Source organism: Rana temporaria, chromosome 13, assembly GCF_905171775.1.
Source record: "Rana temporaria chromosome 13, aRanTem1.1, whole genome shotgun sequence".
Classification (NCBI taxonomy): Eukaryota; Metazoa; Chordata; class Amphibia; order Anura; family Ranidae; genus Rana; species Rana temporaria.
In genome coordinates, this window is record NC_053501.1 from 73106291 (window position 1) to 73124672 (window position 18382).

General features: G+C 43.8%; 1 protein-coding gene across 1 annotated transcript in view; it reads right to left on the reverse strand.

Annotated features, from left to right (window-relative positions):
• The window catches only part of RMDN3 (regulator of microtubule dynamics 3), a 97657-nt gene that overhangs the window by 62435 nt on the left and 16840 nt on the right, over window positions 1–18382 (reverse strand). The gene's annotated exons all lie outside the window — the stretch shown is intronic.

The window sequence follows — 18382 nt, forward strand, 5'->3', positions numbered from 1 at the left end:
ATCTTTTACACCACACGTCTGGTTTTCTTTACAAACTCGCCTATTTTTGAACACATCCAGATTTTTACCTCTGCATTACAAAGCCATTTCCATACAAATTTTCTGCTTGCCATTTTTCTGGAGAGGGAGAGAGAAAGTGAGAGAGCGAGAGAGAGAGAGAAAGTGAGAGAGCGAGAGAGAGAGAGAAAGTGAGAGAGCGAGAGAGAGAGAGAAAGTGAGAGAGCGAGAGAGAGAGAAAGTGAGAGAGCGAGAGAGAGAAAGTGAGAGAGCGAGAGAGAGAAAGTGAGAGAGCGAGAGAGCGAGAAAGCGAGAGAGCGAGAGAGAGAGAGAAAGTGAGAGAGCGAGAGAGAGAGAGAAAGTGAGAGAGCGAGAGAGCGAGAGAGAAAGTGAGAGAGCGAGAGAGAGAGAGAAAGTGAGAGAGCGAGAGAGAGAGAAAGTGAGAGAGCGAGAGAGAGAAAGTGAGAGAGCGAGAGAGAGAATATGAGAAGGAGAGAGAGAGAATATGAGAGAGAGAGAGAGAAAGCGAGAGAGCAAGAGAGAGAAAGCGAGAGAGAGAAAGCGAGAGAGAGAAAGCGAGAGAGAAAGCAAGAGCGAGAAAAAGAGAAAGAAAGAAAGAAAGAAAGAAAGCGCGAGAGAGAGAGAAAGCACGCGAGAGAGAGAGAGAGAGAGAGAGAGAGAGAGAAAGCGCGAGAGAGAAAGCGCGAGAGAGAGAGAAAGTGCGAGAGAGAGAGAAAGCGCGAGAGAGAGAGAAAGCGCGAGAGAGAGAGAGAAAGCGCGAGAGAGAGAGAGAAAGCGCGAGAGAGAGAGAGAAAGCGCGAGAGAGAGAGAGAAAGCGCGAGAGAGAGAGAGAAAGCGCGAGAGAGAGAGAGAGAAAGCGCGAGAGAGAGAGAGAGAAAGCGCGAGAGAGAGAGAGAGAAAGCGCGAGAGAGAGAGAGAGAGACACACACACACACACACACACACACACACACACAATCTGACTATACGATCAACTTTAGATGTACCAAATCGATGTAAAATTAGGACCTATCGAAACTCTTCAGTTTGCCCAACACTACCTATGTGTTTGTAACTCTAAAGAAGACTGTACAATAAGATTGTAACATGTGTGGTGGGTGTTAGATCTACCAAGTATATAGTGCAAGGTCCTACCTGATGGGATAGTTTAGGTCATCTCTCTTATACCATAGTTTTGGTAGAGCGAAAGTTGAATGTATAGAGATTGTATGGTCAGATTGTAAGAATTACGTTGAACCATATACCGATAAAAAAATAATAAAAAAAAAAAAAAGTTTTGCTCAGCCTGCAGGCAAATAAAATCGAAGGACATTTTTCAAACATAGCGCACTGAATGTAATTTTTGTGCACTGAATAAATGGCAGTTATCATAAGGAAGAACAAAAAAAAAAAAAAAACTGCTGTGCCATGGCAAATTAATACAACTCAACCTTAGGTAAGTAAAAGCGTGTATTCAATGGGAAATAAAAAAAAGTAAAAATTAAGGCATTCAGCAGTCATGGAGTGGCCAACCAGTGGATATAGTGGACCACAGCATTAGGATGCAAGTACTTGAAAGCTGGAGCCACATAGATGACGAGGGAGCTCCTGGGTGTGGAGGATGTCAACAGTGCTGAAGGGCAGGATGTGAAGGGATAGCCACAATCACGAGTTCCCATGAAGGGACAGTGTTAAAGCCCAGTGGGTCGGGGAATGCAGATGGATTACTGTGCATGTGATGATAGCAGGCTGGGGACACCAGGGTAGATGGACGGCAGCCGGGACAACAAGAAGTTATGGCCGCTCGAAGGGAGAAAGCCGTGCCCGGAAATTAAATCACGCACTGTCGGAATACAGCCGGGGAGATTCACCAACTCAGGGCAACACCAGGCACACCAAGAAAAAAAGCCAACAGCAATGACTACATGTTTCTGGGCGTTGCCCCTTCTTCAGGTCATACAGCAGGTCGGCAAAAACTACCAAAGAAATATATAGGGATGAAAAAAATTCTGTTTTCAAATTAATAGAAAACTGGCTAAAAGACTGTATTCAGAGAGTAGTGGTTAATGATTCTTACTCTGAATGGTCTGAGGTTATCAGTGGTGTACCCCAAGGTTCAGTTTCGTGACCTTTAATTTTTAACCTATTTATAAGTGAGAGATCTGGGATTAAAAGTACAGTTTCAGTGGAACTATGACTTTACAGGATGTCTCCAACATACAAGCTGACCTCAATTCACTATTTAATTAGGTGACTATATGGAAAATTAGGTTTGTTGATATGGTATGTAAAGTTATGCACTTGAGGGCTAAAAACACGCATGCATCATACATTCAAGGACAGTGGTTCTCAACCATCTAGTGTCGTGACCCCTTGATAAAATTTCCCAAGTTGTGGGGACCCCTAACCGTAAAATTATTTTCGTAGCATGGGTGGTCAGCACCCAAGGCAAGACAAGTAATTTGCACCCCTAACCCATGGATATTTATCGCTCCCCGAGTCCCTTCCACTCATACAGTATTAAAACCCCTTATGGTACATTTTAGGATGCAACACTCTTTGTTCTCCTTTCTTTCCCTTTTATCCCTCTCACCTATGCCGAAGGTCTCCTCCAGCCCGTACCACTTCACATCCCTCACCAGTTAGCTGACCTCTAGTCTCTCTACCCCAGCCATGCCGTGTGAAGTGGCTGAGTGGGTGGCTGTTGGCTCCAGAAACAGCCCAGCTGGGTGGCCACAGGCTCCAGGGACAGCCCTGCTGGGTGGTTGCAAAAAGTCTGGGAGAGCAGTGCGGGCTTCATGAACAGCCCAGGATTTGGTGACCCCTGGCAAATCATTTGACCCCTGAGGGGGTCCCGACCCCCAGGTTGAGAACCACTGTTCTAGGAGGAGAACAGCTTGGGGAGTCAATGTGGAGAAGGGTCTGGTAGATCATAGACCTAATAATCACATGCAATGCCAAGGGGAGAGGGGGAGTCGTAGAGACGTAGAATTTTGCCCCTGTACAGATTAAAAGGTCCATGTAGTGAACTTGGTGCAGTTACAAAGGACAAAGGGCACTCTGTATGTCTGCAGGAAAAAAGATTAAACCCCCACATATGGAATGGCTTCTTTACAGTAAGATATAAAAATATGGAACAGGCTCCCTCAGAAACTAGTTCTGGCCAGCTCAATAGATAAAAAAAAGAGCTGCATTCCTAAAGGAACAAATTATAACAAGATATTGTTTATAGGTATCAACACCAGTGATTGTACAGTAGATCCAAAGAATATCTGATTGTGTTCAGGGCATCGGCATATTTTTTTCCCCTGCTGGAGGAAATTGGACCATACTTTATAGACTTATTTTGCCTTCCTCTGGATCAGATGTGGGCATAGGGCTGACAAACTATGTAACGGTATAATGTAATATATTATAGGAAGCAGAAGTTAACATCTTAGAGCCACAATTTTGAATACTGATGCACCTCGACTGCCAGGATGAAAGCCATTCCAGGTAACTAAGGCACAGTACATAATTCAAGCCTCTCCTCCTTCAACAGCAATTACTACGCTGTCACTGAACAAGAATGCCAACAAGGACTTATGACTTCCCTGATCTACATGCTTGTTTGTGATCAGTGATTCGAATAGCTCTCAAGTCACAGGGTCACCACAAAACAACTAGGAAACTATAATTTCCCAGAAGAGGTAGACAATGGCAATCCCTGCATTTCTCTCAAGAAAGGGTTACCGTATTTTCCGGCGTATAAGACGACCCCCTATTTTTCCAGTGAAGACGTGGGTTTTGGGCTATACTCGCCGTATAAGACTACCCCTTTCCGAGACAACACCATTTAAAAAAAAAAAAAATCAGAAACATAAAAAAAACATCTTTTAAAATCTGAATAATTAGCTGGCAGAATAATCTAGTATACCGTATCATTAATTGTATAATTGTAGTACTGGACGTTTAAAATTTATTTTCTTTCATATCCCCTTTCCATTTATCAGGACATACCTTGGCTGAATAATTAGCTAAGCTAATACCTTAGCTGAATAATTGGCTGGCAGAACAATCTTTTAGTACCGTATCATTAATTGTATTACTGGACCGTTAAAATTTCTATTCAGGTCCTTTACAGTGCAGAATACAGTGTGCACCGCTGAGCCAATCACGGCAGGCAATGCATCTGACTACCTTGTTGATGGATGCAAAGCCTGCTCGGATTGGCAGAGGCTGTGACATCATCAGCCTGCGCCGCACCAATCCGAGCAGGCTTTAGTCAGCAGCAGAGTGCAACAGAGCGCGGGATTGGCTGAGCGGCGTGCACTGTATTACACTGCATGCTCGGCACCCGACAGGGACAACTTCACTACGGAGGAACAGGCGGGGGTTTAAGCATGGATTTAACTGCGTCTTCACGCCGTAATGAGCACCGCGGCATCTCCTCTGCAACCTGGCAGCCTCCATAACAGGTACTGAGCACCCAAAACTAGTAAAATTAACAGTTCGGCCTCTGCACCCGGCGTATAAGACGACCCCCCTCTTTTGGCAGAATAATATGGGTGTAGAAAGTCGTCTTATACGCCGGAATATACGGTATATTAATGGTGAGCATTTTGCCTTTCAGCATGCAACTTGTTTCTTTTTTTAAGCTTCAGAAGTTATTTCTTTATCATTATCACTATCCAGCAATGGAAAACATCCAAACTACCCCCAAAAATTATAAAAATAAATAAAAAAACACACAACTTGGAAAATAATACACCCTCGGTGCATTTGAAGTAGGAGTATTAAAAACATGTTTCTTTTTTTTTTTTTTTTCACATTTTAAATTTTTTTTAAATGAACAAATTACAATATTTATATGCACAGTATGAGGGGGGACATACTTCCAAGCCACAGTAAAATTATGCTTTTTATGAGTGCAACGTCAGCCAAGTATGCAAACATTTCAGGGTCACGCAGATTCCCTTCCTATCTTCAAGGCGACACAGTGACCATCAGAGTGCTGGTGACGTTTATTTGTTTTACGATAACTTAGAAGCATGTCATTTTTTTTTTTCTATGGTGGTTTACACAGCACCATCGGTTACCATCACTAAAAGCACCCATCTGTTACCAAGGTTAAAGTGGTTGTAAAGGTAAAAAAAAAAAAAAAAAATACTAAATAGCTTCCTTTACCTTAGTGCAGTCCTCCTTCACTTACCTCATCCTTCGATTTTGCTTTAAATGTCCTCATTTCTTCTGAGAAATCCTCACTTCCTGTTCTTCTGCCTGTAACTCCACACAGTAATGCAAGGCTTTCTCACTGATGTGGAGTGTTGTGCTCGCCCCCTCCCTTGAGGGGGAGGGGCAAGCAGGAGAGTCAGGACGCTCTCTACGTTGCAGATAGAGAAAGGACCCGTGTGTTAGTGGGCTTCCTGACTCTCCTGCTCGCCCCCTCCCCCCACACCAGGGAGAAAGCCTTGCATTACTGTGTGTAGTTACAGGCAGAAAAACAGGAAGTTAGGATTTCTCAGAAGAAATAAGGACATTTAAAAGCAAAATCAAAGGATGAGGTAAGTGAAGGAGGACTGCACTAAGGTAAAGGAAGCCATTTTAGGGAAAAAAGTTTTTACCTTTACAACCCCTTTAAACACTGTAAGGAGTGCAGTCCTCATCCTCTGATTTATACTTCCAAGTCATACATTTCTAGAGCATGCATCTATCAGTGAATAATAATAAAATAAGAACACTAAAAAACACATCTCAGTCTAATAAATGCTGTGCTGTTGTTCAGCCGTTTAGTCGTATCCAACTCTTTGGGACCTCATGGACCATAGCACGCCTGGCTTTTCTGTCCTCCACTGCCTCCCGGAGCTTGCTAAACTTCATGTTCATTGTTTTTCGATGATGCCATCTATCCATCGTGTTTTCTATTGTCCTCTTCTTTTTCCTTCGATGTTTCCCAGGGTTTTTTCCAGGGCTGTGGAGTCGGAGTCGAGGAGTCGGAGTCGGGGGAAATTTTGGGTACTTGGAGTCGGAGTCGGCAATCAATGCACCGACTCCGACTCCTACTAAATTTAGATTGGAATAATAAAAAAAAAAAAAAGCAAGTTTAAATGTCCCAATTCACAAAAAGTTATAATTAATGACTCCTCTACTGTAAGAATAAAGACCAATGCATGCAGTGCCTCACGTAACCGCAAAACGAACACGTTACGTGACCGTGAAGAAGCATGCTTTTCATGTGCTTCCTTATATGGCACGCAACGCACAATTAGGAGCTGCAATACTTTAACTTTCCATAGTGTTGTGTTCTGCTTTTACAGGGAACGCATGTTAGAGAACCAGTAAGTGTCCAAATAAAAAAATTCCAACAGGAGTTTTATAAAGCACTAAAAGAAGTTGAAAAGTATGATCGCTAATCAAAACTTACTGTTGAAGAAGCCATCCTTGTTTATCCAGAGATCGTTAGTGATGTGGCCAGAATAGTTACTGCAATGCCACCCACCCAAGTCAGTGTCGAAAGATTATTTTCAGCCCTAAAAATAATAAAGCCCTGGTTCACACTGGGTACGATTTGGAACGATTTGAGATGCGATTTGACATGTCAAATCGCATCTCAAATCGGCGGCAATTGTCGGCAATGGCACTGTCCATCTGCGATTTCAAAAAGTAGTTCCTGTACTACTTTTTGCGATTTCGGGCCGCGATTTACATTAAATTGCGGCCGAAATCGCGGCAAAATCGCTCATTTTACTGCGATTTTGAATTCGCAGCAGTGTGAACCTAGGCTCAGTCTGACTTAAGAGCTTCTATGAAAGAGGATCTGGCAGAGGCAATTCTCTTCCTTAGAACTCTACATTGAATTGATTTGCATTTGCTAAGCCTATAACTACATTTCAAGATTAATATAAACCATTTCTAGGTTTTACAGATTTTGTTTTTGGTTCATTATAGATAAGCTTTGTTTTTGTTCTAAAACAACCAAATAATGTGGTTTGTATTTTTTAACTGGTAAAGATCCTGTTCCTGATGTTTATGCCTGCTGCTACTATCCAGCCACTTGATTGTTTTCATTGTGTTTGTCTTTTGCTTAAACTGTGCAATACAGTAGACTGTTGGCTTCCCAGCCAGTAGTCCTGTGGTAGGTTGCGTTTCTTTCCCTCAAGGAATGTATAAAATACATTTGCATATTAATACAGAGGAGTCGGAGTCGGAAGTACATAAAACTGAGGAGTCGGAGTCGGAACATTTATCTACCAACTCCACAGCCCTGGTTTTTTCAATGAGTCTTCTTTGCATTAGGTGGACAAAGTATTTTCAGCTTCAGGATCTGAAGCCTAGCTTGCAAATTTTTTAGCATAACCTTTCTAGCGTGTGAGATGAGTGTGATCGTACGGTAGTTTTAACACTCTTTGGCGCTGCCCTTCTTTGATATTGGAATGGAAGACCTCTTCCAGCCAGGAGACCATTGTTCAGTTTTCCAAATTCGTAGGCATACCGAGTGCAGCACTTTAACAGCATCATCTTTCAGGATTTAAAATAACTCAGCTGGGATAGCATTGCTTCCGCTAGCTTTGTTATTTCTAAGGCCCACTTGACTTCACTCTCCAGGATATCCGGTTCAAGGTCAGCGACTGTAACATCGTGGTTAAATGGGACATTCAGATCTTTCTTGTATTGTTCTTCTGAAAGGTTGTAGCTATCTAGAAAACACAGCATTGGTATAAGCGGTACTCTCAACAAAAGTATTGGCCCCTTTGGTTCTAGCATATTTTAGGGGAGATGATGAGGAAGCTATACAATGAACCCAGAATATAATTCTAATGTTGATGGGGGGGTCAAGACAAAAAATACAGTACTGGTACACAAGTGTCTAAGCCAGTGGTTCTCAACCTGGGGTCGGGACCCTCTTGGGGGTCGAATGACAATTTGCCAGGGGTCACCGAATCCTAGGCTGTTCCTGGAGCTCGTGGCGTTCCACTCAGCCTCTTCACAGCCACCCATTCAGTTCACAGCATGGCTGGGGGGCAGAAACTAGATGTCAGCTGGCTGGTAAGGAATGTGAAGTGGGAGGGGCTGGAGGAGACTATCTCCTGATTTCGGCATAGGTGTCACTGCTGCGGGACACCACAAAAGTCGGAGACTAAGTGAGTAACTCCACCTGTGATTAGAGTTTCCATTAAAAGTCCCCATTGCAGTTCTCAGATCAGCAGATGACCTTGATCAAGAGCACCTAAGATGGCTAATCAAAACTCCCCCCAGCACTGCCACTCATCCCATTCCCCGCACCCCCCACCAAGGAGTAAGAGAAGGAGTAGAAATGGAGAATACATCCTTTTGTTAAAAAAAAAAAAAAAGAGAATACATTGGGGAAGGAACAAATAAAAAGGGAGGGAAAGAATAGGAGAAAGAACAAGAAAGACGGCTAGAAAGAGGGATGAGGGAAAAAAACAAGACATTGGGATAGAGAGAGATGAAAAGGGAAAGAAAGGAGAACAAAGAGTGGTACATCCTAAAATGTACCATAAGGGGTTTTAATATTGTACGAGTGGAAGGGACTCAGGGAGCGCTAAATATCCATGGGTTAGGGGCGCAAATTACTTGTCTTGCCTTGGGTGCTGAAAACCCACGCTACGAAAATTATTTTACTGTTCGGGGTCCCCACAACCTGGAAAATTTTATCAAGGGGTCACGGCACTCGAAGGTTGAGAACCACTAGTCTAAGCCATCACTGCATGTAGAAATGATGTATAAAAGGCCATTTTTGTACAAGGTGTACTACTCTCTCATGACCTGGTATGGTTGCAAAGCCTGGTCACCACCCTCCTGTATATTGGATGTAGTTAATGATACAGACAAAAATTTTCTGACACATACCTTTTTTTTATCTTGCATTTTGGTCTCTATGTGAGTTGTTCAGGATAGAAAAAAAACTTTGTCTGCGTACTTAAATGCCAATAGCTTGCAGCGTTTGAAGACTATCTGATCCCTCTTTTTAAAGTCCTGACGTAAAAGCAATTGTAAAAATGCGCCATTTTTTTGTATACCCTTACAAATTCCTACTGTACATGCTTGAAAGCTACAGATATCAAATTTATCAACATAAAGAATAAACCCTCTTTGCAACTAATTAGTCAATTAGTCAGCACTTAATACTGCTACTGGGCCCTGGATACAATTGGCATAGTGGCAGATTCCCCTGACAATTTAATCCTAGATCGTTATAGAAAGCTGTGGAACATCTGGATTGACTTTTACTAGTGCAGTGCTACCACAATTGGAAACAAGATTGAGACCGATTGTCTAATATATGAAGAATGCTGATGGCAGAGAATTATTGGAAAAGGTAAGGCACAAAGGTTATTGACGAGGATTGCAACAGATGAACAAAAATGCCTTCGTTCTAAATCTTACGGTGGTAAAAACTGAAAGGCATTCAACATTTGACAGTATAGGTCCCTTTTATTGTTTACGAATATTATAAAATATCGACTTCCCAAGCAGGACTGTTTTCTCGATAGTACTCTACTAACCAGATGCTGTACTGATCAGTATTTTGTCCAAAAGCCACCAAGAAAGAGGCACAACATTCTTTATGCTTACTCACACTCTTTGTTCCCAAAGTTTATTGTCTGTATAGTCTAATACGTGCCAGGCAATGACAAAAAAAGCACAATCTGGAACGGCTTACTTGCTGCATTGTCCGGCAGCCAATTTGGCCTGCAGAATGCTGAACGGCAGCATTTCTTGTACCATAGTCAAGTTAGGATTTGGGAATTAAAAACAATGTGTGTTTTAGGATTTTGGCTTTTGCTAAGCTTCAAAAAAAAAAAAAATATGAAACTGTCAAAATGATCCTCTAGGACCATCCTGTAAAACAAGCAAGGAGAAAAATTAACCTCTCTGCCATATCATCAGCCAAAAAAAACGTTCACGCTAGTTTCCTCTGGAGCCAAGATATTTTTTAGTTTTCCTTCTTCATTATTATCTTAACTGTATTTCTTCTCTTCCTTCACCTTTGTCTTTCTGTAAATAATCTTAGTGAGGTCAGCAGAAAAACCCCAGATGACCGTAAACCACAATGCATGGTTCCCAACTATATGTGTTTGGCAATATTCCCAGAAATACTATCCATGAGTTCAGGATTTAAATTTACTCAGTTTAATATATATATATATATATATATATATATATATATAAATATATATATATATATATATATATATATATATATATATATATATATATATATAAACACACACATACACATATACACACACACACACACACACACACTATAATATATATATATATATATATATATATATATATATATATATATATATATATATATATATATATATATATTTTTTTTTATTATTATTATTATTATACAGTAGATGTTCTGTGAAAACCATGTTCAGTAATACACCGAAGAAACACTGGTAGAACTTGCAATTGATAAACCTTTACATTGCAGAAAATTCAAAAACCGACTTTGATTACCATGAGAGCTAAATAAAGGCTTAATTACGCTGTATATTTACAGTACTGCAGTTATACTCTATGCAGAATGGACTGAGAGGGCTAAAGAATATGGCCCGAACAGCATGGACATGTGGATAGATAGTCATTAAAAAAAAAAGAAGAAACCATGTCACTTTAAGAAATAGGTACAGTAAATCAAGCGGGAAAATAGGGCAAGTTATGAGGGAAAGTCATGGATCCAATCAGGAAGGTGCATAAGGTCACATGTCTAGAGGGAAGATTCTGGAATTGGGGCAAGGCTATATAAAGGAGTCCCCTGAAGGAATCTCCTCACAGCTGGTCAGATTACAGCAACAAGCTCCCCATCCCCCCTCCCTCCTTTGTCGAGGCACTTTATGTGGTTTTGTCACCCTTTCAAAAGGTAAAGGGGGACTTGTTTTTTGATATACAAATTGCTCGAGTCCTGAAGATTGAGCTGTTTATATTTATTATTTAAAAGTGAGAATTTTATGGATTAATAAAATAATTGATTGAATTTAATTAATTTACATTTGACACCAATAAAAGTGCCTCTGCCAATTTTACTCCAAGAACGTTGTGAGCATAGTTATTTATTAAAGTAAAGTGTTTTTTTAAGGAGGGATAGGTGTATCCTACATTTCCATACCACTGAGCGGCAAGAACAAACACATAATTGTATTTATTTCCACACCATCCAGTGCAACTTCACAATTAACATACTTGGATACAATGGATGTTACCACCTCACATAAGAGTACAAAAAAAAAAAAAGTACGACATGATCCAATTAAATAAAAAATGTGGTTCGTTTCACAAGAAGAATTTCCCTTCCTTTATACAAAAAAAAAGGGTATCTAAAAGTGGTTCTAAAGTCTAAAAGTATTTTTCAACTTTATGCAGTCTTTGCATTCATTTAAAGAACGCCCCACTACTTAAAGTGGAGTTCCTGACCCCCCCCCCCCCCCCACCCGCGTTTTCTTTTTTTAGTTTGTTCAAAGTCAGCAGCTACAAAAAGCATAGCTGTTGACTTTTAATAAACCGACACTTACCTGCCCCACGGACTAGCGATGCGGCCACCTTAAAGGGGTGGTTCCCCCTAAAACAAATTTCTAACAATACATTCGTAAGACCCGTTACACTGCGGGTAGGCTGGCTTTTGTTTTGTTTTTTTAGTACATACCTCGATATCGGCGTTTCATCACTTGGCGGTGGGCATTCCTAGTTGATTGACGTTCCTCCGACGGGCACATACGTGACGTCACGACTTTCCGAAAGAAGCCGAACGTCGCTGCGCAGGCGCCGTATAGAGCCGACTCTATACGGCGCCTGCGCAATGACGTTCGGCTTCTGTCGGAAAGTCGTGACGCGCAGTATGCGCCCGTCGGAGGAACGTCAATCAACTAGGAACGCCCACCGCCAAGGGACGAAACGCCGATATCGAGGTATGTACTAAAAAAACAAAACAAAAGCCAGCCTACCCGCAGTGTAACGGGTCTTACGAATGTATTGTTAGAAATTTGTTTTAGGGGGAACCACCGCTTTAAGGCTCGCTCCTCTCCTCGGCGCCATCATATTAACTGTGGGCACCTGTCCGTGACAGCTTACGGCTTCACGGCCAGGCATGCACTGTGCGAGTCGCACTGCTATTGGCCAGCCGCTCTTCTGGGACCTGAGTTGTGTCCCAGAAGATCGCTGACAGGGAGGGGTCACCTAGGGCGAGAGGAGGAGTTGCCTAGGAAGCTGGAAAAAGGAAGCAGGAAGTCCCACTAAAACGAGGGCTCACAAATGTGGCATGTCAGGGGGTGAGGAGTGCTTAAAGCGGAAGTTTCACGTTTGGGTGGAACTCAGCTTTAACATAAACACTCCCATCCCTGATCACTTACCAAACTCCTGTCACCGCTCCAGTGCTGTCTAGGCTGCAGCACCACCCCTCACCTCCTGGTCTCACAGGAGATAAATGCAGCAGGAGCCAAAGGAGCGTGTGCTGCATGCCGATGAGGCACTTGAAAGAGGGAGGAGGGGACTGCAAAAAAGGAGCTAAGAGACTGCAATGTCATTGCACAAAGCAGCCACGTATAAAATCAAAAGAAAGCAGCCTTTATTTTCACCTTTAAGGATAGACATATAGAAAATGGAAATTATAGTATATACCATTGCTACACAAGTCATACTGTATTTAGGCTCCATTCACATCTAGGCATCCCAGAATCACAGCAAATTGCAGGACACCCTTTTGATCCCACTTTCAATGGCACCCCGATCACGTTGCGATTTTGCTACGATTGTCGTCCAACAGACCGCGGTAAAAAAGCGCAAACAGAATCGTGGGACGCCTGTCACCCAAAAGAAGCCTAGATGTGATGTGAATTATGTTATTAAAAATACATTTCCTTTTTAATTTGCAGTGCTGCCATTTTCTGTAAAATTCATTGCAATATGGCAAATTGGGAGTCCTTCTGTACACAGAACTTCCCCAGAAAGGTCATTTTCTGCTTGCGTGATTATCTCACGGATTTTCCCAGAAGTCTGCACTAAGATACAAGTCAGATTTGTGTAACAAAGGGAAAGGGGGACAATGTAACTGATAAGCACACTGGGTGAATGTACACAAATGTGTAAATAACAATGAATAAGCAATACGTGGTCAAACACTGGGTGGCATCAAATCTTCAGCAAACCATACATAAAAAATACTGGGATAACATATAAAGTGAGTCCATAGTGAATCACATGTGGAAGCCACAGAGAAAAAAGTTGTCATATCATTTTTTTCTCTGTGGCTTTCACATGCGATTCACTATGGACTCAGTTTATATGTTATCCTAGTATTTTTTATGTATGGTTTGCTGAAGATTTGATGCCACCCAGTGTTTGACCACTTATTGCTTATTCATTGTTATTTACACATTTGTGTACCCAGTGTGCTTATCATTTACATCAGGGATCCTCAAACTCCGGCCCTCCAGCTGTTGTAGAACTACATATCCCATGAGGCATTGTAACACACTGACATTCACAGACATGATGGGAATTGTAGTTCCTGAACAACTGGAGGGCCGTAGTTTGAAGACCCCTGATTTACATCGTCCCCCTTTCCCTTTGTTACACAGCGCAGATATCACTATTTACTCAGAGAAGAGACAAGTGTCACAAGTCACAAGCAGCCAGTTACCGTATTTATCGGCGTATACCGCGCACTTTTTTGCCCTGAAAATCAGGGCAAAATCGTGGGTGCGCGTTATACGCCGATACCCGCGCCGAGTTTTGAATACTGCGCCGACATATACCGAGCGCAGTACAGTACAGTACAGTAGCGCGGGTATAGTCGGCCAGTCTCGGCTGTTCCGCGCTCACGTCCTGGACGTGAGCGCGAAAGTTGCCGAGCCTGCCCGACAATACACAAGTGTACTGCCCTCTGTATATGTCGGCGCAGTATTCAAATTCGGCGCGGGAAACGAGCGGGGAGGACGCCGGACTCGACGAAGAGGACACCCGAAGTCGCAGACGGACGCCGGACCCGACGAGGCCGCCGCGCAAGACACCAAAACTGTAAGTACAAAAAAAACTTTTTTTCCACAGGATTCGTGGCCACTTTAGGGGTGCGCGGTATACGCGGGAGCGTGTTATACCGCGATAAATACGGTAAATATAGTGCTAAATATGGATTATATAAATATGCATAGCAGCCATAGATATCACAAATAAAGTGTAATAACGTGATTTGTGCAACAGCCTGTTGCACAAATCACTTTATTTATGATATCTATGGCTACTATGCATATTTATATAATCCATATTTAGCACTATATTTAAAGTGGATGTAAACCCAAATTTTTTATTTATTTATTTTGATGTCACAATGTAGAGTATAAGATTTCCTATCATCTGTGCCCAGTCTTGCCACGCAGAGTTAATCCAGCTCTGAGCAATCCTCTTTTTTTGTATAGTGAAATAAAACGGACTTACAGAGAAAAAACCTTAGTCCGTTGCGCCCCCTTGCTGTGAGTGACAGGTTATTTACATATCTCATGCACTAGCCTGGAGACGGGCATTCTTTTTTAATTCCCACCCCCACTCCTTTTCTGAAGTCATGTGTTTACTTTTCTGGATTTTGACTTGATGTTAGTGATCGAAGCAGAATTTAGTGTGAGGATTACACAGGAGAAAATGCATGTTGAGTGTAGGGGAGTGTAGAGGAGGGCGGGGAGTCTACTGACATCACGACTCCACCCACAGTGCTCCAGACAACAGATCCACCCACAGAATCTGCAGTTTTTTAGTTCTTATAACAGACAGAGGGGAGACATTTGACAGGTAAGTATACATGCAGGAGGCATCTATATCCTTATAGATCAGCACTATGGCAGTAGTTTAGAAAGGATGAGAGCGGGTTTACATCCACTTTAACTAGCTGCTTGCTTCTGCTTGGGCCTGGCACACATGCACAATCTCACAAGATCATGAGGACTTAAAGCCATCATCATGTGCGATTGTGCGTGTGTGCCAAGCAGAAGCAGCCAAATATAGTGCTCCTCTCCCCCGAGAGACACCTGTACCATGCCTGCAGTCCCTGACTGGCTCCTGTACCATGCCTGCAGTCCCTGACTGGCTCCTGTACCATGCCTGCAGTCCCTGACTGGCTCCTGTACCATGCTTGCAGTCCCTGACTGTCTCCTGTACCATGCCTGCAGTCCCTGACTGGCTCCTGTACCATGCCTGCAGTCCCTGACTGGCTCCTGTACCATGCCTGCAGTCCCTGACTGGCTCCTGTACCATGCCTGCAGTCCCTGACTGGCTCCTGTACCATGCCTGCAGTCCCTGACTGGCTCCTGTACCATGCTTGCAGTCCCTGACTGTCTCCTGTACCATGCCTGCAGTCCCTGACTGGCTCCTGTACCATGCCTGCAGTCCCTGACTGGCTCCTGTACCATGCCTGCAGTCCCTGACTGGCTCCTGTACCATGCCTGCAGTCCCTGACTGGCTCCTGTACCATGCTTGCAGTCCCTGACTGTCTCCTGTACCATGCCTGCAGTCCCTGACTGGCTCCTGTACCATGCCTGCAGTCCCTGACTGGCTCCTGTACCATGCCTGCAGTCACTTCTGCCTGTTGCCTCCTCCTTCCCTCTACGAGCTGTTACCCCTGCCCCCATGTTTCTCAATAACCCTACTATCCCCATCCTCTTCCCCCAGCGATCACAGCCTTTTCCATCCAAACTCTCCCACCCCACAATCTCCATTTCACCCCACTCTCAACTACCGCCACCTTCTAAACCACCCCTCTTCCTAGGCGATGGGTATCAATAATTGGTATCGGCGAGTACCTGAGGTAAAGTATCAGTACTCGTACTCTGTGTTAAAAAAGTGGCATTGGTGTTTTCCTAGCGTCTATAAACTATGGCATAGATTTATGGACTTTCATATTTCTTTGTTGTTTTAACTGGAAATGGCGGTGATCAGCGATTTTCAGCTGGACTTCCACATTGAGGCGGACAAATCTGACACTAAGTGACACTTTCTGGGGATCAGTGACACCAATACAGTGATTAGTGCTAAAAAAAATGCACTGACACTGCATAAATTACACTGGCAGGGAAGGGGTTAACATCAGGGGCGATCAAAGCAGGGCTCTAGTCCTGCGGGAACGGAGTTCCTGCACTTTTTTCACAGCAGGAACGCAGTTCCCTTTGCAGGACTAGAGCAGCCGAGAGCAGTTGAGCCGCCCGAGTCAATCCTTTACTAAGCGGGGATGCCCAGCTCGAGTCACTGTCAGGGGCAGGCGAATCTTAGTAATCCTTTATGTTACTGGCCGCTTCCTGTATATAGATTCATCAGGGAGTGTGCGGGTATTCCGTCACTTCCTCGATGCCGCAATGTCTCCTGGGAGCTTTTGTCATTGTTCCCAGGAGACATTCCAGAGGTCTGCCGCAAGTTATCGCGGGATTTAGAAAGAACTTGCTTAAAAAAACATGAGGTTTAGTATTTATGCATATGAGCGTATCATTTTTTTTTTCGGTGGGGGAGTGGATCTTGTGTGGGAGTTCCCACACTTTTTTCCCCAGGACTTGACCCCTGGATCAAAGGGTTAAGCGTGTTCCTTGAGAGTGTTTTCTAGCTGTGTGGGGGGGATGGACTGACAGGAAGATTACAGAGATCAATGTTCCTGCTTATAACGAACAGGAGATCTCTGTGTACTTCCCTGTCAGAACGGGGAGCTGCCATGGGAACATGACCTGTCCCCCATAGATCTTGCAGACTGGAGTAAGACCTGGTCCATCATAGCAAAGTGCTTTTTTAAACTGCCATGTTGGAGTGAGCGTACAAGGTTCTCTTACACTGGTACTGGGTCCCAGCCCGCACCAAGTCAAACCCATCATGCAATAAAGGATGCTTCTGGGGTTGTGGTCAGCGAGGAGATGAACTGCATACATGGTGGTCTTGCCCCCGTCAGATAGGATTCTGGACAAGGGTCTTTGGCCTACTATCCTATAGATCTTACAATGTAATGTGCGTTCTTCTCTCCCCCACTCTGCCTGACAGGAATCTTCAGTGTGAACAGTTAAAATGCTTGTAAAATCCTATAATCCACTCTATTACAGTAGTATACAATGTACAATGTGTGCATTTCTGTAATATACCTGTGCCAAATACAGTGGAACCTTGGATTATGAGCATAATCCATTCCAGGAGAATGCTTGTAATCCAAAGCACTCGCAAATCAAAGCGAGTTTCCCCATAGAAGTCAATGGAAACGAAAATTATTTTTTCCACATTGACTTCTATGGCATGCAATACCGCATGTGGCCAGAGGTGGGGGGTGCCGGAGAGACTCAGAAATACTTGGAGACCATTGGGCTGCATTAGGAAACACTCAGAAAGGCTCTGGAACTGAGAATTTCCAAAAAGGCTCTGATCTGCTCCGGCGCCCCCGCACCTCTGGACAAAATCGGTACTGCACACCATAGAGGCTTGAATCCTGCTCGTCTTGCGAGCCAACACTAGCAAACTGAGTCAGGATTTATTTTTTTAATTGCTCGTATTGCGAAACTCTCGTTACTCGCAATCCGAGGTTCCACTGTACCTTTGTTAAAGCGTCTTTCTGCGCTTATGTGACCCACCAGAGCTCTAGTCCCGGCAATTATATTACAGAAACACACACATTGTACATTACAGGGCCGATCCTAGGCAGGGTGCGCCGCAGAGGTGAGGCCCCCGAAGCTCCAGAGTGCTCCCCTCCCTCCTTCTTGTCTGTGTCCAGAGGCGGAGCGCATGTAGCGGGTGCTGTGGTTCCCCATCCCGCTTGCTCTCTCCGCTGGCAACTGACAAGAGCGCATACCTCCCGCTGTCCCCAGAATTCGGGCTGGGTACTGCAGCGGAGCCTAGTACCAGAACACGTTCCAGGACTAGGCTCCACTAATTATTCTGTCCGGTGTCGGGCCGCCCCCCTCTGCGTGTGTCGGGTCTTCTCCCATAGGCAGTGTGATGAGAGGCTTCAGGGTTGGCCAGAGCTGCTGCCAATCATCCCGTGCACTCCCAGAAATGCTCTCCGAGTGCCACCCTCCTAGTAATGTCTGGGAGCTCTTTCTAACAGACTCTCTAACAGAAGCCCTCTCTGTGTGCATTAGAGAGACCCCCCTCCAGGTCCCATTGGTGTACTAATTTTCTTTATTGTTAAAAGACCATGGGAGGATCCCAGGAAAATAAAGACTTCTTACGGGGGCATCTGTTTTTGAGTCGTAGCATACTGGACGCGGAATTTGACGGAAACGTCACCTAGCGGCCGCCGAAAAAATTGCATCTTAGATCCAACGGCATACTAAGACGTACGCCTGTTGGATCCATCCGAGATGCCGTTGTATCTTGTTTTGTAGATACAAAACAAAGATACGACGCGCAAAATTTTAAA